The sequence below is a fragment of the Chlorocebus sabaeus genome, chromosome 1 (assembly GCF_047675955.1).
Source record: "Chlorocebus sabaeus isolate Y175 chromosome 1, mChlSab1.0.hap1, whole genome shotgun sequence".
In the NCBI taxonomy this organism is placed as follows: Eukaryota; Metazoa; Chordata; class Mammalia; order Primates; family Cercopithecidae; genus Chlorocebus; species Chlorocebus sabaeus.
In genome coordinates, this window is record NC_132904.1 from 45240890 (window position 1) to 45264558 (window position 23669).

The 23669-nt window shown below is 44.8% G+C and overlaps 1 protein-coding gene and 1 non-coding gene across 2 annotated transcripts in view; one reads left to right on the top strand and one right to left on the bottom strand.

Annotated features, from left to right (window-relative positions):
• Positions 1–23669, bottom strand: part of NAV2 (neuron navigator 2) — a 768177-nt gene that overhangs the window by 517180 nt on the left and 227328 nt on the right. The window lies entirely within an intron of this gene.
• LOC119624620 (small nucleolar RNA SNORA1) lies at positions 9799–9933 on the top strand. The gene has a single exon (XR_005240776.1). It is a non-coding gene; the product is annotated as a small nucleolar RNA SNORA1 (small nucleolar RNA).

Sequence of the window (23669 nt, forward strand, 5' to 3'; positions counted from 1 at the left end):
CTGAAGGAAGGGATCACTGGGCCAGTCCTGGGGCTTTGGATAACTCATCCACCTAGCTGACACCCAGTCAGACACTGTGCCCAGAGCCAGGTGTACAGAGATGACAGTAGAATTCAAAGACCAGGCTGAAGCTCTTGAGAGAACAAGACTGTATCTGCTGTTCCAAGGAGCAGAACTAGTAATACAAGCAAAGCTTCTGTGGAGCACTTTACAGTTTAGAAAGTGCTTTCTCATGTATTAATGATTACAAAATCCCGTGGTATAGTAGAAAAAGTGATGCTGCCACAGAAAGCCCGAGTTAAGATCTTGACTCTACCATTTGGTGGCTACAAAACCTTCAGCTAAGAACCTCTTTGAGCTTCAATTCCTTCATCTGTAGGATAACACCAGCTAGTGTTTATTGAATACCTAGTATATGCCTACTATTATAATTGCTTTTATGTGTATTAACTTATTTGATCTTCAAAAACAATCCTACAAAGTAGCTACTATTGTTATCTCCATTTTGTAGGTATGGAAGTTGAGGCTCAAGGAAGCTAAGAAACCTGCCCAAGTCACACAACTACTCAGCAGAAGAGGTGAGATTTGAACCCAGTTATTCTTGCTCCAGAGTCCATGTTCTTGGCCACAATGCTGTACTGTAGATGATGACAGCAGCCCCTATTCAAACGTTTTGGGAGATCAATAAGATTAATACACATGTAACTGGCTAGAGGTTATAGGTAAATATTGGCAACTGTTATAATTTTGTCCAACGCACACAATGTTAGAGCAGTTGGTTGCTTTAGCAGATGCTGTTGACATCCTGTCATATTCCCTTGGTTTAGCCTGGAGATCATCCACAGACAGTGGGCATGTCCCTCTGCCTAGGGACATCCTGTCTCTGAGAGATTCTTGTGCATCAAACAGGGCAGGCCAGAAGTGCTGGGGTTCCACATCCCAGGAGAAAACCACACCGAATGAGGCAGATGAGTTGGTGCATAAACACCCCAGCTTCTTTGTTCCTCCATGGGACAATTCTGAGGTAGATCCAACATAGTCCTTCGGAGGCCCCCTGTGGGACTGAGCCCAGCTGCCCATTACAGTAACCCACCCATTAGCACACCTTTTACTGGCTTTCTCCTCGCTGTCTCACTCCCCACTCCCTCACAGTGCTTCCCGGAATCGCTTCCCAAATAAACTACTTGCACTGAAATCCTTACCTCACAGTCTGTGTTGGAGGACCCAGACTAAGACAGGGATGCAATTTAGTTTGGAGAGAGAGAAAAGGAAGGGATATACCCATTGAGGCTTGAGATTTTTCTGGGCAGATATTGCCAGAAGAGCATCAGCCCTCATAGTGAAGGGAAACGTTCCCAGTAACTAGAAAAATGGATCAGCCTCCCTCGTGCTGTTTCTTAAACAGAATAGTCCCTTCACCCGCATTTCACCTGACACTTCAAAAAGATTGGCCATCAAGAGATTCTGGCAAGAGCCTTGATGCCTCTGGAGTAGATTACAGGAGCATTCCTTGAAACCCTAGGATGTGAGCATAAAATAAACACAAATAAGCTCCCCTTGTCTAAATAAACTGAGGTACAGTTTGATGAGGCAGTTTTCTTTTTCTCCCTACCCCTTCCACACTTCTCTCCTCAAAGGCCAGGCTTGTTTGCTTACTTATTTAATACTGAACCCTTTGTACCTTCAAAGAATGCCTTTGTGTCTGAGATGAAGTGGAGCATTTCTGCCTGCTGGACACAATTTTCCAAATGAACCTCCAAACACAGAGTAGCCCAGATTATTAACAATAAGACAACCTCGCAGTTTGGCCGAATGGATGAAACGAACAGGAGGTAAGAGGGAAAACATGAGAAAGGATGGATTTTCAGCAGGTTTTTCCAGCCAAGCCATTTGCAATTCCACTGGAAAGGATTCTCAGGGGGAAAGAAACCAAAGAACATGGTGAGAAAAAAAGCAAACTACTGGCTCAGCAGTGCGACATCTTCCCTTGACAAGTTGGTCATGAGGAAAGAGGGACAGGAGACATTGAAAAGGACCAAGGCTGGCCAGTATGATGGCACAGAGGGCTTTGTCACCTCTAAACGTGGGTGGCCTGGGCCACAGTCCTAGGCTGGGCTCAGAAGTGCCCCTGCCATTTCATCCATCATGGAAACTGCACAAACACTAAGAACAGAGCATTTGGCCGGACCCAGACATTTCAAATGAAGAGAAGCTTTCAGAGAACACAGTTGGAACCAAAAATCAACACAAGAATCACCAAACACACAGGCCATAAAAGAATGTATTATGCAGAGCCAACTAAAAAAACATCACAGGGGATATATGCATTGTGAAGCATCCCATTCTCTAATGGGTCAAGTCCTTCCCATAAGAGGCTGGTCAGAAGCTTGGCAGTGGAGTCAAACTCCTTGGGAAGGAATCTCCCTAGCTCTGCCACATATGGACTGGGTGACCTCGGGCAAATTCCTTAATCTTTCTGTGTGCTTCCGTTTCCTCATCTGCAAAAGAGGGTTGATAATAATAATTATACTAACCTCAGAGCATTTTCTGTGAGGATTAAATGAATAAATACATATACCTCACCTAGAAGACGGTCTGGCATGCCCACCACACGTTAGCTCTGATCACTATGTAACTTCAGCAGACAATAACTCATCAGCATTACAATAGCTTCCCAGGTACAATAGGATAAAAGTTAAAAAGACAAAGCAGCATGAAAGCAGGTCAGACTGAAAGAGAATTCCCTGAAGCTAGGAGACTATCCCACTTCAAACAAAGCTCAGTGACCATCTTACCCGTGTACAGTTTCCTCGGCTCACGGACGGCTGTTCGCTGTGGGTGCCACAGGTGCAGTGTGAGCTCTGAGGACCCCCTGGCACCCCCAGGTTCTCTTTGGCATGCTAGAAAGGTCTATTGGACTGCAGATCAGAAGTGTGGCTGAGGCTGGGGCACTGCCCTTGCGGAAGAGATGGCACACCGTCTCCCCTCTCTCCGCTCCCGAAAGCTGCTCTTCCATCTGGCTGTGCCTGTCACTGTTGGGGGCGGTGGCATCTGCCTCTGAGCTGGTCAGTAGCTGGGGCCTGGCCCCCAGGGCAGCGGAAGGGCATGCCCTTGGCATGGTTCATAACTGGAGGCCAGCTCCCCTGCGGTCTCTCTGTGCAGAGAATGTTACGTCCCAGACCCACCTGCCCTTGAGAGCAGGGCCCCACTCCTGTCCTTAGCTCAAGACAGGGGCCCAGGATTTTCTTTATAGAGATGAGAAATGGCCACGGCCATTCCTCCACTCATCTCAGGCAAACACAAGCACCCCAGTGAAACTCGCAGTTCTGTGCAGACATTCCTCATGCATCCCCAATCCTCCCCACCTCCTCCAGCTAAAATTGCCCACTTGTTTAGACTTCCGCAGCTTGGGAATGAAGCTGGAATTAAAACAGAGACAAAGGTCCACCATCAGTAATTATTTCTGAAGTAACAAGAAACTAATTGGGACTTACTGTTATTAAAAACCTATACGGCAGGCAGTAATTAAACTGCAGCTAACGAGAATTTCTGCACCAGGCTCTGCAGCCACCACACGGCTATTCTCCTCGTCCTGGGTGGGGGGGTCTGTTGTTGGAGGAAATAAATGGCTTCTTCATAGCCCTCCAAGAGATATTAGTCATATTGGAGATTTCTGCCCCAGGGAAGTCAGTGAGATGGGGCAGTGGGGCAAGACAAGGCACTAGTATGAGAAGCCCAGGAACACATGGAGGTTTCTAGATTGGCTGCTATTATCCTCTGGGTGGTGACATCATGCCTCTGGGAAATGACTGCGGGATACTGTCAAGTCAGTAGGAAAACAGCTGAATCGACTCTTTCATACATAGATTTATTGAGCACTTCTTACGTGTTAGGATCTCCGGGAGATGCATTTATATACATTATTTCATTTACTCTTCCTAACAGCCTGAGGAAGGAAGTACCACTAGGCACTGTTTTACAGATGAGGAAACTTGGCTCAGAGAGACAAAGTCACCTGTGGAAACTCACCTGACTGCTGAGCAAAGTGAAGCCAGAGGTGGATCCAGAAGGAAGGAAAAACTTGGAGTCACATTCTTATATGCAACACAGCAAAGAGAGGCAGTCGGTGGAGTCAGTGGGGCCAGCTAGGTGTGGCCACCTTCTAACCTCCTGATGAGTTGTTTAGCTACCAAAACATTCTGTGCCTCTGTTCCTGCATCTGTAGAGTGGGGATAGTTATACCTACCTACTGGGTTTGCTGTAAAGACGAACAGCCTGCAGGTGAACGTTTAGCCCAGGGCTTGGTGCATGGTAAAAACTCAATAAAGGCCAGTTGTTACTCTAGGTGCTCTACAGACGCTCTCGGAAGTAGTGCTATCATTTGCTGAAACTCATTGTCTGAGCACGACAGAGGTTTTATAATAATGAAAGCTGTGGAAGTCTCAGCAAACAGTGTGTCTGCCTGTGTCCCTTGGGAAGGGGGCAGACAAACCCAGAGAGCTGGTTCTGCTCTGAGGCCACTGCCCTGGTGTCCGGGGCAGTGGGAGGCTGGCCAAGCTCCCAGACAGCCTGTCTCGGGCCTGGAGCACAGAGCCGTTGCCTCACCAGCTTGTAATGAACTGCGTCTCCATCCTGATTAGGGGAACAATCCTCACACAGAGAGACTCAGGGGAAGGAAATGACAATGTTGTGGGGACAGGGTACAACCTCACCTCCCAAGGAGGAGCTGGCTTCTGGGGAGCCGGTGAATTGAAGGTCACAGCCCAAGATGGTGCCCATCCCCAGGGAGGAGGCTGAGCAGACTCCACTGGGGCAAGTCTAGGATTTAAGAAACGTGCTAGGTCCAGCCAGGCCTCTGTATGCAAGCCTAGAAGGTAGCAGCTCATAGGCTCTGGTTTGCCAAAAAGGGCACACAAGGAAACCAACCTTCCCTGGGCACCGACCTCATATCATTCCCCATGCCAGCCTTATGACATTAACATAGTCCTATAAAATAGAATTTTAGAACACTGTCTTTTTCCAAAACCGTGAGTTGCAGCACATTACTGGGTTATGAAAACAATTTACTGGGTGACTAATACCATTTTTAAAATAACGTGATTAAAAAAAAAAAAAAACAGAAAATTTCAGAGTGTATTGCACGTGGTACAGATGAGTATTGTTTTAGGAATCTTTATTTAGTGTATGTGTGTTTGGGAGCTGAATTGTGATATAAAATATATTTTTTACTGAGAATTATAGTCAAAACTTCTTGAAAGAATGCAGGCTCCAGCCAGTCATGGTGGCTCATGCCTGTAATCCCAGCACTTTGGGAGACCAAGGCAGGGGGACTGCTTGAGTCCAGGTGTTTGAGACCAGCCTGGGCAACATAGTGAGATCCCATCACTAAAAAAAAGTTTTTTTTTAAAATTAGCCATCATGGTGGTGTGTGTCTGTGGTCCCAGCTACTCGGGAGGCTCTGTGGTGGGAGAATCACTTGAACTCCGGTGGTTGAGGCTACAGTGAGTCATGATCGTGCCATTGCACTCCAGCCTGGGCAACAGAGTGAGATCCTGTCTCAAAAAAAATAAAATAAAATAAAAAAAGAATGCAGGCTCTGAAATTAGACTGACTGGAGAACCTTGGTCAAGTTGTAAAACCCCTCTGTGTCTCAGTTGCCTCATCTATAAAATGGGGATAATAACAGAACATTTCATAGTGTTGTTACATGAAGTAAATGAGTTAATATTATAAAGTGCTTAAAGTGGTATAGCAGACACCACTAGCATTCATCAATTTCCCCTCAGTCAACCCCAAAGCCCCATACAGACAGTTCAGTTCCTTGTATGTGCCAATGCCTTCCTGAGTCTTTCTCCTGAGGATGCTTCCTTATCATGGTTATAGGCTTAGCCCAAGCACAGGGCAGGTCAAAGATGTGGTGGAATGAATGCCCCAGGAGTGACCCTCCACGAATGAGGACTGGAAGATGGTGGATAAACACCACAGTGGAGATTCTGAGGTGCATTTCTCAGTCTCTAAGAGGGTGTCCAGTGGGACTGAGCCCCCACTGCCCACCAAAATGACTCCTCCCCAGCTCACTTCCCTGCTCTCTCACATTGCTTCCTGGGATCCCCTCCCATATAAACTTGCACCTAAGTCCTTGTCTTGGTGTCTAATCCTAATTTTGATGAACTTAAGCAGATTCTGACACAAAGTAAGTGCTTGATAGATGTTAGTTATTATTAATCATGTTCATCTTGAGAGAGGATCTATGCAAGTGCTTTATGTGCAATATCTCATTTAATCCTCACACCAAGCCCATAAAGTAGAAACTGTGATTGTCCCTGTTTTTCAGATAAGAAAACAGGCTTAGAAAAGTTAAGCACACTGCTCAGGTTTACATGGTTAGACAGGAAAGAGTTCCACTCTGAACCCATGAGTGTTACCAACGCCCCTATTCTCCTCCTCTCCTCTCTATTTAATCTATACAATCACTCTGCCAGCTAGCTGCTGTTGTCACTCCTATTTTACAGATATGGAGATAGAAAGTCCAGAGAAATGATTTGCATTCAATTCCCACACTGTTCACTACCATGCTGGGACCAACACCTGGTATCCTGACTCCTGTTCCTGTGCTTTCCATGACAGCAGCAGCAGCCTGCTTCCATGTGCCCTGGAAAGAGAAGGCACAGGAGAAATTCCTTCTTAAAAAAAAAAAAAAAAAAAAAAAAAAAGGCCCTGAGGTAGAAACCAGCCCGCTACCATCAAACCTTGCAGCACAGGAGAAAGGTAGGATGCAGTTGAAAAGAGACACAATTTTCACAGACTTAATGAAACTTACAGAAACTTAATGAAACAGACAGATAGCAATCTGTTCTAGTGCTTGTGCCTCAACTCCTCAACCTGTTAAATGGGCTGATGGCCTGGTATGAAGTCCCTCTACTCATTGCTGGCCTTCACTTTCAGCTCCTCTTCCTTATCTCCAACAGCCCCACCATTCTACCAAAGTACCTTGAGGTACTATACCTTTGGTCTGAGCTCCATCTGCATGAAACTCACTGTGATGTGTCCCTGGAAACCTGCTGTGTGCCACACACAGTGCTAACCTCTCAGTGCCCCAACTTCCTCATCTATTAAATTGGGATAATCCTAGTATCTTCTTCATGAGTTGTTATGAGGATTAATTGAACTAATTGTGCAAATACCATAGCTGGCAAAGGACCCATATCTAGCATATATAAAGAATACTCAAAACTCCACATTAAAAAAACGAACAATCCAGCCAGAAGATGGGTAAATGACATGTAGAGACATTTTACTGAAAAGAACATACAGATGGCCAATAAGCAGTGAAAAGATGTTCAACATCACTAGCTATTAGGGAGATGGAAAGTCAGACCATGATAAGATGTCACTACATACCTTTTAGAACAGATAAAATTAAAATAGTGGCAACACCAAATTCCAGCAAAGATGTAGAGACACTGAATCACTCATACATTGCTGGTGGGAATGTAAAATGGTACAGCCACTCTCAGAAACAGTTTGACTTCCTTCTTAAAACACTGAACATATACTAAACATGTAACTCAACAATGGCACCCCCAAGCATTTATCCTGGTGAGATGAAGACTTATATTCAAATAAAAATCTATACACAAATATTTATAGCTGCTTTATACATCAAAGCCAAAAACTGGAAACAACCCAGATACTTTTCCTGGTTAAACCATGGTCTGTCAGTCATGTATCAGTGGTATATCAGTGTATATCAGTGGTATATTGGTGGCATATCCACGGAACTCACCAGGAACAGAGGAATGAACTATAGTCAGACAACCTGAATGGATCTCAAAGCCAATCTTAAAAGGTCACATACTTTGCCATTCCACTTAAATAACATTGTTGAAATGACAACATTTTGCAGATAGAAAACATATTAGTAGTTGGTTGTCAGGGGCTGGGGGTGGCGGAAGGGAGAGGGGTGGGTATGACTCTGAAGGGGCTGAACAAGGGAGATCTTTGTGGAGATGGGAGAGTTCTGTATCTTGATTGTGGTGGTGATTGTGTAAGATTCTCACAAATTTACACAAGTGAGAAAAGGACACAGAACAATACTCACACAGTCAGTTGCCTGGTTCTGAAACTGTCCTATAGTTATGTAACGTGTAAACATTGGAGAAAACCAGGTGAAAGGGATCTCTCAGTTCTATCTTTACATGGGATCTCTCAGTACCATCTTTGCAACTTCCTGCAAATCTATCATTATTTCAAAATTTTAAAAAATGTTTTAAATGACCTACTTGTAAAGAGCAGAGCAGTGGCTAAATGAGCACTTAGTCAATATCAGCTGTCATTACTATTATTTTATTTTCATTATTACTTCATACAAGTCATCTTAGTTAATGCCCACAATAAACTTGTTATCACAAGTTTTTAAAAAATGCCCATTTTACAGGTGGAAATAGTGAAACTCAGACATATTAGATAGTCTAAGTTTGCATACCCAGAAAGACCTAGGAATTAAAAAGGCCAAGTTCATGGACTTCCCCCAAACATTCAAGTATGAAGACCAGTAAGATAAAAATCTTTGCCCACATCAAGCTTTATAACATATGGGAGCAATGACAAAAATATAATTCATATTCAAGTGGAATGTCACATACTGTGTAAGTTCTATGGGAGGACAGGAAATGGAGGAATAAAAAATTCTGAGGTGATCTAGGAAGGCTTCCTAGAGGAGGTGGCATTTGGAATTGTTTTGAGGATTGAGTAGGAGCTTAGTAGGTGTGGGAGAAGGCAGTGATGCAGGAAAGGGTATTCCAGGCAAACAGAACCTGATCATTAAGCAGTGGGAGTGCTTAGAGAACAGTGACAAGCCCAAGGTGGCTGAAGCAGCTGGCATGTGATCAGAGGAAGATGCAGATGAAGGACAAGCAGAGGATAGTCAATGAAGATGGGCACTGAATGAGCAACAAATCAATATTGAATCAATCAAAGGGATGAATATGGGCACCTCTATGTGGCCTACTTCAAGCTAGATTCAATGATGATCCAAACATATGTGGATGCTGGCCATGCAGATGCTATTCTGGGAGGGAAGATCAATAAGTGTGATAGGTGTCAGGACTTAACTGTGGATTGGACTTGTTTCCTTAGCTTTTGCTCATTGTGGCCTCCATAGCCTGCCTTGGAAGCTGAATGGCCAATGTCTAAAGTGCATATGCAATTCTAACAGTGTACACAACAAGCAGCCAGCTTTCTGTATATGCTGAAAAGCCAGGCAGAACTCTGCAGTGGGTCTTGGGAAGCAAAGAGATCTTCCATTTCGGGACCTCAAGATGAAGTTTTTCAGGGTCCTCCCGAGGCTCAGCCATAGTATATCCTGAAGGCAAACCCCTACTTTTTGTGGGTTATAGGGTCCCACAATGGTTGTTCTGGACATTGGAATTTTATCTTTCAAGTCCTGATCCCTATCACACTTACACTAATTGATCTTTCCCCCTAGACAATAACATCCGCATGGTCAGGATCTACATCTGTTTGGGTCATCATTGAATCCAGCTTGAAGCAGGCCACATAGGGGTGCCCATACTTAGTTCCCTTTGATAGATCCAATATTGATTTTTTGGTCATCTGCTATTCTCAGATTAGAGAATAGACAGTTCCTAAGTAGAGAAGAGACACCCATGGCATACTGCACACAGGGCAATGACAGTGCCTGACCATCTCGAGAAAAAAGGATGAGAAACTATCCTGGACTGTGATGAAAGAAGGCAGTCACATCTGCATAGCTTATCCTAACAACTGTGAAGGTGATGCCCCATTCTCAAGGAGAATAGGCACTGTTGATCATGCCATCCGGAGATTGTTAATGGGGCTACATTGAGAAACAAGCTATGTTTCCATCACAGCAAACACATCACAGTGGTGACAATGAGACCTGTAACATTTCTGCTAAGGTCACGAGTGAAAATGGGATGCAACACAACTTCAACATTAGAAAAATATTAAAGAATAATACATGTGTGATCATTAGCCAAAATAGCAATATGCTTTCCACAATTCAACTGCTAGGGCCCTAAAGTGAATTATTTGAAGAACAAGACCCTAAAGATTCTGGGTAGGAAGTTTTTAAAGTATTTCATCAGTATGTCTGTATTCAAGTGGAGATAAAAGAAGCCCAACTAAGATGGACAGAACGACTGTGGATTAAGCATGAATCTCTAGAAAGGCCTATCTTGAAGATAAATCTTGACTCAAGATTTGGAAGAACTAAGGTGACCCTGATGGACAGTGGAATGAATCACATGTAAAATTCCTTAAATAAAAATGTATTGACTTAAAGTAAAAACCATAATGGTGGTATTTGGTTGTTTGTGGGTTTTTGCAGTCAGGATTGTTGCTCAAATACCTTCCTCATCTCTCCATATCTGCCTTGGTTTGCCTTTACCACACTGTCCCCCAGGGCCTGGTTCAGTTGATGCTTTTGGAAAATGGATTTTGAGCTATCAAAGAAAGCTCTTCCAGATATAAACTCAAGTGTCTGAAGCAAGAATTGGAGAAAAGGAGCAACTGAAAAGACTTCAGAGATCCTCTGGGATAATTGCTTTCAATCTGGGTTTCCTGGAGCTTAAAGGTTCTGCAGAGATGCCTGGGGTGCGGGGAGCTGGGAGGCAGGCCTGGGTAAGGGGGATGCTAAAGTGGCAAGGCTCAGAGTCTCCACCTTCCAACCAAAAGAGCTCAATGTGACCTTTTTCACCCACTGAAGTTCCAAATATGTTAGGAGAAAGGTTCCAAGGTTTAAGGTTTAAAACCCACTAAGCTAGTCCAACACTATCATCATATCATAATTTTAAAAATAGCTGATTTTGAGTGTTTAGTGTGTGCCAGGCACCGCTATAAATGCTTTACATGCATTACCTCATCTAATCCTCGCAGCAACTCTAAAAGGTAGGTACCATTATTATCTCAGTTTTACAGAGGAGAAAACGTCGGCACAGTGGTTAAGTAATTTGACCAATGCTTGCAGATCACAAGTGAGGAAGCCTAGCTTGGGACCCACACACCTAGTTCCTGAGCCTGCACAATTCACCACTGCGTGAGACTGAGACTGAGGAAACTGAGGCACACAGAGAGGCAGGAACTTGCCCCAGGCCCTACGGTGAGCTCAGGGCTGAGCCTAGACTGGAATCCCGCCTCCTGAGCCCTCTCGCATGCTTCTTCCTCCTGACATTCCCCTTCCCTCTCTCCTCCTCTACCCTACAGTGTGCCTTCTCGAACCAACTTACAGGTGGCTTTAAATAGACCATCCCTTGGTTATCAAGCACCTGTGCTCCCACACGGGGAGCAGCTGAAGGAGATGGAGCTGTGATGGCTGATCGGCTTCTGGGCCCCCGTTTTGAAAGCTGCTATGGCTCTCTCTTGGCCGGAGCCTCACTTCCCAATGGCTGCTCTAGATACGTAGAGGACCTTCGCCATTTGCATGCTGTCTGTCTGTCTGTCTATCCAGGCTCACCTACACATGCTCTTGCTATTGTGGATATGGATATGCCCTGTTCCTTTGACCATGCCATTCCCACTGCTGGGAATCCCTTTCCCGCTTTGTCAGCCTGGCATACTCCTCCTCAAATGTCCTTTTTCTAGGGCCCTGACCTTCCTGACCTCCCTTCCTAGGCATAATCAAGCACACCTTCCCCAGCACTCTCCACATCACAGCACAGATCACTCTGTATTGTAACCACTGATTGAATTTATTTCTTTGATTAAAAATCATGTAGGTGGTCCCATTTTTCCTTTGGTAAAATCAGGATAGCTCCTACAATCTGCCTCAGGTTAAGCTGGGAGATTTTTTTTGTTTGTTTGGTTGGTTGGTTGTTTTTTTGTTTGCTTTTTTGTCTTCCTAAAATTCTGTCATTAAACTGATAAACTGTTTTGTAACCAATATCATCTTAGGATCCAAGAAACAGAGGACTTCTCTGTCTCTTTCTAGACTGTGAGCTCACCTGGGTTGAGGGCCATGATTCAATGTCTCTGGACCCCCAGCAGCCAGCACAGAGGAGGCACAGAGGAAGCACCAGGTATGGTGAGTCATGGTGCTCTGGGACTGGACGGTGCCCTCTGTGCCCAGATTTCTATGGGAGGCATCTCAGAGGCCTAGGAGAGTCCCAGCCATCTACCTATTGCCCACTGGGTTCACGAAACTACCTTATGATATATGGAAAGAAACATGGGCAAGGACAGCAGGCTTCTTTCCCCCCCACCCCTAACCTGGCACAAAGGAGGCTGACCAAGCCCAGCAAGATTCCAACCACATCATACCCCATGCTCTGACTCCTTTCTTTTTTCTTAGAGGTAGCTACAATCGTTGGCTAGTTCCTAGCAGTTAGCTCTCTTACATTCTCTATTTGTAAGAGAATTTTCCAGCAGAACTTCCACCATTTTCTATCCTTTTTCATTCTGCCTCCAATGACCTCCTAGGCCCTCCAACCTATGTCTCCAGTGGTAGTTGTGTACCACTTTTTCTCTTTGAACCTCAGCCCTATACATATGAGGATCTTAGACTTGATAGGGTCTAGCAGGTTACACAGGACTTTGCTTATCATTTTCCTTTTCTCTGCATATGGTAGACATTACTAATCAATCACAGCATGCTTGCCTTCAGAATTCATCTCCAGGAGGCCACTGCCAAGTGGGTTGGCTCATGAACTGGGTCATTTTTGCAGCTCTGGGCCTAGATGCCCTCTAAGGGAACCTCTAATCAGAGATCCTTGGGCAAAACACCCATATACCAGATTGTTTTGTATACTCCTAAATTTATATAATTTTAAATTTCTCTTTAATAAAAGCAATTTGTAAAATGGATGAGTAATTCAGGATTTTGTGGGAGCAGAAGGAGGAACATTTGACCAACCACTGGACTCTGGGCCCAACAGATATACCTTTGAAATGGCCTGAAATAGTTGACCAGGAATTTGGCCTTTCTGTCAGGTGACCCAAGTCAGGGAAGAAAGGAATAGAGCTGGTGGGATATTCATTCATTCATTTCTTTCACAAACATTTACTAAGCACCTATTATATGCTAGACACTGATCTAAGGGCAGGAGATTTGCAGGTGAAGATAGTGACAGTCCTCATGGTTGGCCAGGTACTAGACCTAATGGCACTCTATTTGCATATCACATTTAATTTTTTATGGCCTCAATTTTGGCACATTTCCCTTACTGAAGCTAATTGGCCTCCATAATCTATACTCTCTCTTGCTTAGTACAGTGGAACCTTAAGATGGAACGAGCCTGGATTCCTGAATCATTGGGTGGAGAAGAGCTATCCACTGACCAGAAATGTTAGCCTTGGACTAAAATGCGAATGAGAACTAAATTTCTATTGTGTTTGTGCCTTTATACATTGTGGTACCTTCTTGTTATGGAAGCTTGTGTTATCCTAATTAGCACATTTTCTGTGTGCAGTCAGTGTCATTGTGATTTTAGTCTGGAAATGTCTTTGTAGCTCTGTTGCTTACTTTCAGAAGAGTTCTTGGAATTGGGTACCCAAAGGAAGTGTTCATCAGCCATGAATCCACCCTTGAAGTCAGGTGCTTTCAACCCAGACTGTAAGAATTTTCTATGAGGACTAAAAAGCCCTGATAAAATGAACTTTCAGTCTTTTAAAGAAAAATGTGATGCTTCCCAGAGAAATTCTCAAGCACCATGTTCTTTTCCTGGGAAATCAATCTGGGTACAGGACAATCTTTTAGGCAACCAGAAACCCTTCCTCTGGGTTTCAGTGACAACTGGCTGTGGCTCTCCGAGGGTGCAGGCACAGTAACAACCACCTGGCAAAGGGAAATTAGCAAGTCCTGGAAGCCCCACCCCCAGGTCAGGTCAACAGCACGAGTCAGAGTGCCACAGAAATAAATATATCCCATTCATAGAGCTTTCCGTTTAAGAGCTTTTAAAGTTATAAAGTCTGCATAAGGCCAAAAGATACAATTGTCCAATTAGAGGTTTTATCTAGGAAAACACATATTTTCAAAGATATTGTTTGGTCCCCATGCCAGGATCATAGCTGGGCTGGTTTAATGTGCTGGACCTCTGGGTTTTATAGTACTTTCCACTTAAGTGAGACAGGATAGACAGGAGCCTTCTCAGAGACCTCTGTCTCCAAGGTAGGGTCCAAGAGGGGTCTAGAGATGCTCAACGCCAATCATTCACATGAGAATTCCAGAAAAGCTAGAATCTACCTAGACCAGGTCATGTAGGAGGGGAATAACATTTATTGGGTGCTTACTATTTACCCTTACTGAGTTCCAGGTTCTATTCTAAATGCCTAACACATATCATTGCACTTACTCTTTATTATTGCCTTACAACAAAGTGTGTATTTCCTTCCCATCTTCCAGAAGAGAAAAGCAAGGCTTGGAAAGGTAAATCAACATACTCAAGGTGATCTGGCTCAGTGAGTAGTAGGGTCAAGATTTGAACTTAGGTCTAGTGATTCTAAAACACTTCAACCTCTATACTCAGTTGCCACCCATGACTGTCAGGGCCCTTTCTTCCTCTCTGTCCAGCTGCTTGAGCTGTGTTATGAAGGGCAGATAGATGAAGACCAAGGAAGGCCTTGTCATTAGCAGTGGGAACCACTGAAGGGAACCAGGCCTGGGAGAGAATCCCTAATATTTGCCAGGAACCACGTTAAGCATGTACTTAAATTATCATGCTGAATTCTCATAATAGTCCTGCAAAATAAGTCTTATCATATCCATTTGACAATTGAGACAACTGAGGCTCAGAGAGGTTAAAAACTTTCCCAAGGCCACACAGCTCAGAGGTGGTGGAGAGTCTGCCTGAATAGATTCCTTGCTCAGAAACATTAAGTCAGGCACTGAGCTTACCCACCTACATACTCATCATATAGCTTTTATTTTTGGGAGGGATTTCTTTTTTGTCAAATTCTGGCTCTACCTGTATACATTCCACTGATCACTTCCCTGATAGTCCTGGATGTGGAAACTTACACACACACACACACTGACATTTAGGCCACTTACTAGCTGAGTAATCTTGGGTGTGTGAATGTGTCCCTAAACCTCTCAGAGGGGTTTCTGCTCTCCTGGGACTCACTACTTAGACCAAAGGCAGCAAACTTTTCCTGTTGAGAGCCAGAGGGTAGATATTTTAGGCTTTAGGGCCATCCACTCTGCATGGCAACTACTCAACCCTGCCCTGTAGTGCAAAAAACAGCCATAGATAATTTATTATCAATGCTATGGCCAGATTTGGCACACGAGCCTAAGTATGCAGACCCCTGACCTAGATGGTCAACATATTTCACACATAAGTGTTAAATTCCCATTTTGTAAGTACTACAAATGGGAGGTGTTACTGTACTCAGAGTATATACTAGGAAGAACTGATCTCCAGGGGATGGTGGCTGGATAATGTCACAATGTCACCACAGGGCAGGGCCAGGACTGGAGTCTAGGCATCCCGCTCTCCCACTGGGACTCGTCCCCTGCATAAGTGGCCTCCTTGATCACCAGGGAATCTCCCAAGTCGAAGTCCCTTCTAAAGGCTCAATGACATCAGGCTGCACTCAGAGAGCAGCCCAGGACGTCTGCAACTGCCTGGCTTAACCTCTGACTGGGGCCAAGAGCCTTCCACTAGCAAATCACTGGCTCATTTCTCTCCAGCAGGGCCTGGCTCACGGCACCTTCTGGAAAGCCGTTACAGCAGCTACAGCAGCACGCGCAGCATTAATTTATGAAAATCTCAGCTTGTAAAAGCCCAGCTCGCAGGCAGAGCCGGAGGAGGCAGAGGCACTCTGCACTGGAGATGCGTGAACTGCTATTTGCTTCTCTTACAGCCACAAAAGGAAATGCTGGCGAGGGCTTCAGAGAAGGGGTGGTGGGGAGGGGACGCTGCTGGATTTAATAGCAGGAATACGAGTCATTTGTCTTATTGTAAAATAGATGTGTGTTTGGAAGCAGAAAATGCTCTGGATCCTTTCTTTCCTCCCCTTGCAGGCATGAAAAGCCTTGAGCAAAACAAAATGCTGCTGATTTTGAGTCTATTTTGGGCGCCTGTCGCTGATTGTCTGCTTCCGAGGCCTGTGCACATGCTGCCTTCTCAAAGAATGGTTTTAACGAATTGAAATGGAATGAATGAGCATCTTGCTCCTGCTGCTGCTGCCACCATTGGAACAGAAAGTAGCCCCCAAAGGTGGGGCCTGGTCCATGGCTCCTCTATTCTTCCCTCTCACCCCAGATGCCCACCCAACCCACACCCCCATCCACACAGCGCTTGCTGGCGCCCGAGTTAGGCTGCTCACCCTATGCCAGGAAGCTATTTACCAAAGGAAATAACTCTGATAAAGGGGCTAAAAATAGGCAGCAGTGATGGAAAACATTTTGTTGAGAGATCTGCTGACAAGAGGGGAAACAGAGCTGTGAAAAAGATAGGTGGTGAAGGACACAGAGGGAGAAGTGGCTACACTGCGCATCTAGGGGGCCCAGGAGAAGCCGGGTCAGGGCCCAGAGGCCAGGTGGCTCACACGGATGGCTGCGCCCTTGTGGCAGATCTTTCCTGTCAGTGGCCCCACCCTTGTGGTATTTCACCCAGCCTTAGAAAAGTGAAGGGGCGCGAGCCAACAGGTTCCTTCGCCAGGTGGGTATCTGAGGACAGGTATCTGAAAAGCAGCACCATGAAGGAAGCAAACAGAACACTGATGGAGGCTGACAACACGTTCGGCTTTTGCCAGTTAGCAACACACCGACATTGGACAAGCTGCTTAACCTCTCTGTGCCTCAGTTTCCTCATGTGATAAATAAAGATACAGTTAGACCCACGTCATATGGCTGCGGTGATAATCCATGCACACTATTTACCAAACAGTGGCATTATTCAGGTCATTCAGCCTTTTACAAACATGGATTGAGGGCTTTCTTTGTGCAAGGCACTTCCTGGCACCCAGGGATTCCTTGATGAAAAAGACAAATTCCTGCTGTAAGATACTTTAATTCCTTAGTGAACACAGTGGAGAAGGGGAAACTGTCCTTAGAAATACATACCCAGCACCACTTACCCTAAGACAGCCAAATGGAAGGACCCCAGGACACCTTCCCGGGCCACAGATGCATCCATTCCATCCAGTGCTGTGTGTCTGCTATGCACTGTGTGCTAAAGAGGGAATGATGAGAAAGGCTCAGGGTTCCCTTCTGAAGCACACAGACTGGTAGAGAAGGCAGGGAGGGAAACAGATATATGTTATTCACATGAAAAGGACCATACAGAGTTAGGTTTAAGAGCTCTCTTTGGGAACAGCAGATCTTTGAAATTTCCAGGCACTGGAATGTGTAAGTTTTACAACGAGCTAAATCATATTCATGTATTTGCATAAATTAATAAACAGCAATTATATATTATAGCAATTTCTAAGTAATATCCCCAAATAACTATCTCAATATACCAAAATAGTAACAATGGTTATTTCTGGGTGGTGGAATTATGGGTGATTTGTCTTTCTCCCCAAATTCTCTACAATTAGTATGCATTATTTTTGTAATAGAAAAACAAACAAATAAAACATGAGTAAGAAGCAAGCTGTTTCAAAATACCCTGCAGATGGGAAATCTGTTCACTTGCCTTGGATTCGGCTGAGAGCCTCTCTATGACTTCAAGAACCTTCAAAAGTTTGAAGTAGCTTGAAAACAGGTTTTTGCATCGGAATCTGGCAAGGCTGCCCAGTCTCTGGCCAAGTGGGTCTAATCCCTCACCTGTTTATTTTGTGGCTGAGGATCAGAAAGGAGTGTGCTAGCTTGGAATGGGGAGTGTAGACAGAGGAGGACCCATTCCACAAATGGCTGTGTGCAAAGGGCACTTAGGCCTGGATTTGAGCACTTTCTCCGCCATATACTAGATGTGAGATCTTGGGCCAGTCATTTCACTCCTTTGAGCCTCAGATTCCTCATTCTGTATGAATTAAAGAAGCCATCCTGAACCACCCCAGGCTCCACTGGGCATCTCTTATTAGAGTCCACACCATAATCTGCTCGGCACCATAATCTGCTCAGCCCTCTGTGTTACAATGGCCTCTTTGCTAGGAGCAACTTAAAACCAGGGAACACACCTTGTCCACGGCTGTGACTCCCTTACCTCTCGTAGTGCCTGCTACAGTGACCTTCAAAACACATTTGCTGAATGAATGACTGAATGAATGAGATGTCAAAGCTCACGCTAGGCCCTGTAGCTGCAGAGATGAATGACGTGGATCCCTGGCCATCAGGAGCTCCCACTTTAATTGGAACTCAGTCTTCCCAACACAATAAAGATGATGACCGATGCCTTAAAGGGCTTATGTGCAAAGAGAAACTAGAAGAATGGGGAAGAAAAGGTGAATTTCCCCAGGGGTGTCCAAGGAGGAACTTGTATAGGGGGGTAGAATCTGAGCACAGTCTGGAAAAATGAGTAGAGCTTCTCCTGAGGGTACAGAGACAAGGCAGGCAAAGGTGTGGGGTGGAGCAGGAGTGTGCACAGCAAGGAAGAGGCAGGAGCAAGGCTAGGGCCAGGCGCGGAGTACCTTGGATGGGAAAACAGTGGGTCTGACTGGCATTCTGGATGCTGTAGGAGCCCAGGGAGGCTTAGGAGGAGAGTTGATGGGCTCCTTTGTCATTGCAATGGCAAGAGCAAGCATCCACCGCCTGTGCTAGATGCCAGCCTTGCCCAGCATGCTTCCACCTGCCCATTAGGAGGGCAAGGCAATAGGACCAGTTTGGGGTTAATTGCTGCTAAATCTAGTCTTCCACAAACAACCCCTCTAATTTAAACCAGCATCTGTGAGAAGGGCCAGCTTTGGCAGGGGCCTTGAGGAATGTGGACATGATTAACTTCTGCCAGTTGCAGCAAATTAACTGCAAAAAGAACATCCTGGCAGCACCCCGGATCTTAAGTGCAGCCAACCCTTGAAGATGCAGGCTGATTGCTTTGCCTGGACTGAAAGTGCAAAGCTGCGTCTTTACTGGGCACTTCCCATTAGGAAGAACAGGGGCACCAGCTAAGCTCCATCCCTCCTCATGGCCTTCACCTGTGCTGTTCCCTCAGCAGAAAACCCTTTCGCCCAATTGAGTATGGTTGACCTGTTCTGACCTTTCAAGTCCTGCTTCAAATGTTGTTTCCTTTGTGATGACTTCCCTGACTCCCCATCTAAGGTGGCTTTGCTATTCTCCCCACACTCATCACTTTCTATTCTACCATTCTATTTTCTACTTTTCAAAGGGTTTATTTTCTTGCATGGTTGTTCATTTCCTTTCTCTCTACCTAATTCTAACTGGACCTATGCTCCACGGTAGCAGGAACCTTGTCTTGCTCACAGCTATATTCACTATGTTTGGCACTTAATAGTTGATCAATAAAAATAAATTGGATGGAATGAAAGAAGTAAAGAAGGAAAAAGAGGGGGTTTCTAATACAATGGCTCAAGAATGGCCACCCCAGCACTTAGCCCCACTGCCCTGGGAAGATAGCTCCTTAGCCATGAGCCCACAGAAAACCTCTAGGCCAGGGCCAGGAGTGTTGGAGCCCCAGGGACAACATAGGCCAGGAATCTGATGCTAAAGGAAGAATAAGGGACAAGAGAGGGAATTAACATTTATTGAGCACCTACTGTGTGCCAGGCCTGTGGTTACTGAATGAAACTTTTCATTTTACAGATGAGGGGGGCTGTAGATAATAAAAATATCTAACATTTATTCTTGCATCTGGGCTAATCACATTGCATATATTTTCCCAATAAGTTTGGGAGGTAAGCATGATCACTGCTGACATTTCGTAAGCAGGGGGAACTAGGAATGCTCAGGAACTTGCTCGGTTTTATACAACTAGCTAGTGGCAAAGCCAGGATCAGAACTTGGGTCTTTCCAACTCTTGTCCAACATCCTCTTTTGATAGAAAATGTCCTTCACCCTATCATGATGGCTGGTTTGGCCCTGCCCTGCAGCCAGCTCTCCAGGGAAGTTGCTGGAAGGAGCCCTGCCCCAGGCCATGGTTCTAGGCAGACTTCAGACAATCCCCAGTCATCCACCAACTGCTCAGCAGGCCAGTTAATTAGCTTGCCACCCCCAAGTGCTGAAAGCACTTGGGCCGCCTGACACAGCGCCCTTGCCAAGAGCCGCCCACAGACACAAACAGGTGAGGAGGGATGGGTCTTCTAGCCCTGCAAAGCAGCCAGCTCAGAAACCACCCAGGGAGGCCTCCCTGACAGGCTGCGTACAGGGGAGGGCAAAGACAGCACTTTCTGTCCAGGACAAGAAAGCACAGTCCTCAGGCTCTACCACCTATAAGCTGGTGACCAGATCAGTTTCTTAATCTCTCTAAGCCCTAGCTTTCCCATTCATAAGGCTTCTGTGAAGACGAAGTGAAATGGCAGATGTCAGGCACTGCCCACAGCTGACACAGGGTAGCAGCTCAGTGAAGCTCAGCTGTACCAGGTGAATTCTAAAATCAGAACCCGCCAGGAAATCCTCCTTCCCACCTATATACTAACACATGCCACAGTCATTGAGTCCATACTGTGAGCTCAGATGTGTGCTGAGCGCTGGAGAAACGTCATGAACAAAATGGTCAAAATCCCTGACCTCAAATACCTTCCAGTTGGGAGTAGGTAACCAACAAAATAAATACTATGGTATGTCAGACAAGGTGCCAAGAAGAAAAAGGCAAAGCTGAGAAGACAGGTATGAAGTGTAGGGGCAGGGTAGCTGAGATTTTGAGCAGGGTGCCCAGGGATGGGCTCACTGAGAAGGTGACTTCTGGGAAAAGAAGTGCTGGAAGTGCTAAAGGTAGCCACACAGATGTCTGGGTGGAGGTGGGAGGTAAGAATGTTTCAGGCAAAGGAAACAGCAAGCTCACGCCTGAAAGCCAGAGGAGTACCTGCCAAGCCAAGATGGAGTCCTCACATGATTTCAAAGACAAAGCATTTCCCAAATAAGTGGTTAATGAGAAAATTAGATTTTGTAAAAATGCAATTTGTGGCCAGTTTTTCAAAAGGCATGCTGTTGACCCTGTTGGTTCTGCAGTTTGTTGTTTCTGGAAAGTGGTCCTTGGCAAAAGTAAGCATATTCATATAGGTTTCCCCAGGTAATCATACTAATTAATATCAGCAATAGGAATTATAATCACTGTTGTTTATCAAGTCCCTACCATGTGCTGGGCAAAATTCTGGAAGCTTTTATATATACCATTATGATTCCCATTTTACAGATGAAGAAAATGAGGCATAGAGAGATTAAGCCTTTTAACCAAAGTCGTGCAGCTTATGAGTGGAGAGTTAGAGTTCAAACTCAGACAGACTGGTTCTGGCATCTATGTGCTGACCACCATGTAACTACCTTAAAAACATGGAAGTCATTATTATTATTAACAAGATGGGGTTGCCCTGGGCTGTCCAAGCTTTCTTGCTTTTCCTCAAAAGCCATGCTGTTTCCCCAAAATGAACACTCCCGAGCTTCCTGTTTAATCTTTTGCCCCAGGTCAAGTTGTTTTGTCAAGATATAAACTATTAAAGCCAAAAGGTTGCAGATAGAGTACTACAGCAAAGGGATGACCAAAATTCCAGTCTCTATTGCAGAGAAGGGTGGCTGAGCAAGGAATATGGCAAGCTGATGCTACATCCCCAAGGCTCAGTTTCCCCATCTGCCAAATAAGAACGGATGGAGGGCTTTCAGGCCTCTTCCAGTCCCTGATCTTAGAGTTTGGAGACACGGACCCTGAACCCTGACCGAAGCCATGGAACACATTGTCAGGAGTGTACAACTGTGCAACTGACACCCAGAAGACAGCAGCCTGGGTGAGCTGGCTGTGTTGCCAGGCAGTGGGAGGCGCAGGCCATACTACCTAAGTCCATGGCTTGTGCCAAAAAAGCATCTTCCCATCTGCACCCCTGTGTCTGCCAGTGTTGTCCTGTGGTCCTGCCCCAGGCAGCAGGGGGCAGATGGTTCTACCTGCCAGTCTACTCATCCACACAGGATGTCCCTAACACAGTGAGTGCTTAGAGGGTTGGGAAAGACCAAACCTGCCACAGTCTCCCCGCTCCTCCTTCATCCTTCCATCTCTGCACTTCCTGTTGTGGGACCTCCTAACATATCTTACCATTCAGCCTTCGGGAAAAGCTGATCTCCAGTGGAAAGGGAATATAATCATAATAAGTAGTAGTAAAGGCACCATTTACTGACTGCTTTTCTGACCTACATGTTTCTTTTTAATGAAAGTAAAATTGACATAACATAAAATTAAGCTTTTTTTTTTTCTTTTTTGAGATGGAGTCTCACTCTTGTTGCTCAGGCTGGAGTGCAATGGTGCGATCTCAGCTCACTGCAACCTCCGCCTCCTGAGTGATTCTCCTGCCTCAGCCTTCTGAGTAGCTGGGATTACAGGCACACGCCACCACTCCTGGCTAATTCTTGTAATTTTAGTAAAGATGGGGTTTCACCATGTGGCCAGGCTGGTCTTGAACTCCTGACATCAGGTGATCCACCCATCTTGGCCTCTCAAAGTGCTGGGATTACAGGCGTGAGCCACTGTGCCCAGCCGAAACGTTTTTTAAAGTGTACTATTCAGTGACACTTAGTACTTTCATAATGCTGTGTAGCCATCACTTCTAAGTGGTTCCAAGACATTTTCATCATCCCAAAAGGAAACTCATGTCCATTAAGGAGTCAGTTGCCATTCCTGCCCTCTCCTTTGCCCCTGGCAACAACTAACCTACTTTTGTTTCTCACGGATTTGCCTATGCTGGATAATTCATAGAAATTAAATCGTATAATATATGACCTTATGCCTGGCTTCTTTCACTTAGCATAATGTTTTCAGAGCTCATCCATGTTGTGGCATTTATCAGTACTTCACTTCTTTTTATTGCTGAATAATATTCCATTGTATGGATATACCATACTTTGTTTATCCATTAATCTGTTGATAGACATTTGGGTTGTTTGCACTTTTTGGCTACAATGAATACTGCTGCTATGAACATTCATGCCCACATTTTTTAAACACTTGTTTTCAATTCTTTTGGGTGTACTCCTAGAAGTAAAATTCCTGGGTCATATGGTAATTGTATGTTTAGCTTTTTGAAATACCATCAACTGTTTTCTGCAGTGGTTGCACCATTTTACATTCCCACCAGCATTATAGGAAGGTTCTAATTTCCTCATATCCTCAGAAACACTTGTTATTTTCAATTTTTAAAAAAATTGTAGCCATCCTAGTGTGTGTGAAGTGGTATTTCATGGTGGTTTTGACTTGTTTTTCCCTAATGACTAATGATGTTAAGCATCTTTCCATGTGCTTCTGGGCTATTTGTATATCTTCTTTGGAGAAATGTCTATTCAAGTCCTTTGCTCACTTTTTAATTGATTTATTTATTTTAATCAGGTCTTTTTTTATCATTGAGCTTTTTATATATTCTGAATACTAGACTTACCAGATGTATGATTTGCAAATATTTTCTCCGAGTCTGAAGCTGTCCTTTAGTGTAGAAAAGTTTTTAATTTTGATGAAGTCCAACCTACCCATTTTTAATTCTGTAGCTGGTGGTTTTGTGGTCCTATCTAACAATCCATTGCCAAATCCAAGGTCATGAAGATTTTCCTCTAGGTTTTATCCTACAAGTTTTGTGTTAAGTGTTTTATATCTAAT